Below are 2,635 nucleotides of genomic sequence, written 5' to 3' on the forward strand. Positions count from 1 at the left end.
GGCTAATGAGGAGCTCTGGTAGCATAGTGCCTAAGGCACTTGACTGCTAACCAGAAGGCTGGCAGTTCAAATCCACCAGCCACTCCTCGGAAGGAATGTTGGGCAGTCTACTTCCGTAGTGATACTGCCTCAGCAACACAAGGAGGGGTTACTATGAGTCAGGTCCAACTCCACGGCCCATAACAACAACAACAATGGCTAATGATCACAAACATTTATTCATGTGTTTGTTAGAGGCCTGAATTGTTTCTTCCTTTCTGGCCTGAAGTGTCTGTTCACATCCTCTGCCCATTTTCAAGTTTATTGTTTATCTTTTTGTTGAGGTGTTGAAGTTTTCTATAATTTTTTTAGATAAGTCCATTGTCTGATGTGTTGTTGTCAAAAATTTTGTCCAAGTCTGTGGGTTCTCTTTTTACTCTTTTGGTGAAGTCTTTTGATGTGCATAAATGTTTAATTTTTAGAAGTTCTAGTCATCTAGTTTGTCTTCTGTTGTTTGTGCATTTTTAGTTACTTTTGATGGTGTATTTATGCCAAGTAGTAGGGCCCCTCAGTTTGCCCCTGTTTTTTTTCTGATGATCTTTAGAGCTTTAGGTTTTATATTTAGGTCTTTGATATACCTTGAGTTAGTCTTTGTTGTGTTAGAGTTGCTATGTTGCCTATTTCATTTCTTATTAGTGTTATCCTATTAGTGTTAGTTTTTGTATATGGTGAGGGATGTGGATCCTGTTTCATTTCTCTGCAAATGGCTATCCAGTTTTGCGAGCATCTTTTGTTAAGGGGACTATCCCTTCCCTAGTTAATGGATTTCAGCCTTTATCAAAAATCAGCTGTCCACTGGTGGATGGGCTAATTTCTAGGTTCTCAATTTTGTTCCATTGGTCTATGCATCTGTCATTGTACCAATACCACACTGTTTTGACTACTGTAATTGTACAGTAGTAGGCTTTGAAATTAGTTGGTGTGATACCTTCTATTTTGTTCTTCTTGTGCTTTGCTTATCTTAGGTCTCTTTCCTTTCACATAAATTTGGTGATTAGTTTTTCCATCTCTTTAAAAAGTGATGATGGAATCTGAATCACGATTGTATTATATCTCTAGGTTGCTTTGGGTATAATTGACATTTTCAGAATGTTCGGTATTCCTATCTATGAGCATGGTGTGTTCTTCCATTTATGAAGATCTCTTTTAGTTTCTTGCAGTAGTGTTTTGTAGTTTTTTTTTTTCCGTATAGGTCTTTTGTATCTCTGGTTAGATTTATTCCTAAGTACTTCATCTTTTGTGTGGCTATTGTAAGTGGTATTGTTTTGCTTATTTACTTTTCAGAGTCTTTTTGTTAGTGTAATCTGACTGATTTTTGTATGTTGATCTTACCCTGCCACTTTGCTGAATCTTTCTGTTCCAGTAAGTTTTTTTTTGTCGTTGTTGTTGTTGAGTCTCTGAGATTTTCTATGTATAGGATCATGTTGTTGTTGTTGTTATGTGTCGTCAAGTCGGGCCCAACTCATAGCAACCCCTCCTTGGGTTTCCGAGGCAGTATCACTATGGAAGTAGACTGCCCAAACTTCCTTCTGAGGAGTGGATCATATCATTTACAAATAAAAATAGTTTTACTTCTTCATTACAAATTTGGATGCCTCTTATTTCCCTTTCCTGCCTTATTGTCCTGGGTAGGATTTCCAATACAATATTGAATAGGAGTGGTAATAAAAGTTGTTCTTATCTGGTTCCCATTCACAAAGGGAATGCTTTCAGTCTCTGTCAATTGAGAATAATGTTGGCCCTTCATTTTGTGTGTATGCCTTCAATTCTGTTGAGGAATTCCACCTTCTATTCTTACTTTGCTGTGAATTTTTATCAGGAATGGGTGTTGGATTTTATCAAATGCCTTTTCTGCATCAATTGATATGATCATGTGGTTCTTTTCATTTTTTAATTTATTGGGTGGATTATGGCAAGTGTTTGTCAAACCATTCTTGCATACTTGGATAAATTCCACTTTGTCATGACGTATTTTTTTATATGGTGTTTGATTCTATTGGCTAGGATTTTGTTCTGTATTCATGAGGGACATTGGTTTATAATTTTCTTTTCTCATGGTGTCTTTGCCTGGTTTTGGTATCAGGGTTATGCTTGCTTCTAGAATGAGTTCAGGTGTATTCTGTCCTTTTCTATGATCTGGAATAGCTTGAGCAGAATTGGTGTCAGCTCTTAGTCTCTGAATGTTTGATAGAATTCTCAAAGGAAACCATCAGGGCCAGGGCTTTTTTTGTTAGGACTTTTTTTTTTTTAATGACCTGTTAAATTTCTTCTTTTGTTATAGGTCTTTTCAAATTTTCTACATCAGTCTGTGTTAGTTTTGGTAGATAGTGTGTTTCTAGAAATTTGTTCATTTCTTCTAGGTTTTTAACTTTTTTAGAAGACAGTTCTTCATGTTATTGTTGTTGTTAAGTGCTGTCGAGTCGTTTCCGACTCATAGCGACCCCATGCACAGCAGAAGAAACACTGCCCGATCCCACACCAGCCCCACAATCCTTGCTGTACTTGAGCCCATCATCGCAGCCACCGTATCAATCCATCTCGTTGAAGGCCTCCCCCTCTTTCGTCGACCCTCCCCCTACCAAGCATGACATCCTTC

This window comes from Orycteropus afer, unplaced genomic scaffold, assembly GCF_000298275.1.
Source record: "Orycteropus afer afer isolate SDZICR_OR568_19922 unplaced genomic scaffold, OryAfe1.0 scaffold00017, whole genome shotgun sequence".
NCBI classification, from domain to species: domain Eukaryota; kingdom Metazoa; phylum Chordata; class Mammalia; order Tubulidentata; family Orycteropodidae; genus Orycteropus; species Orycteropus afer.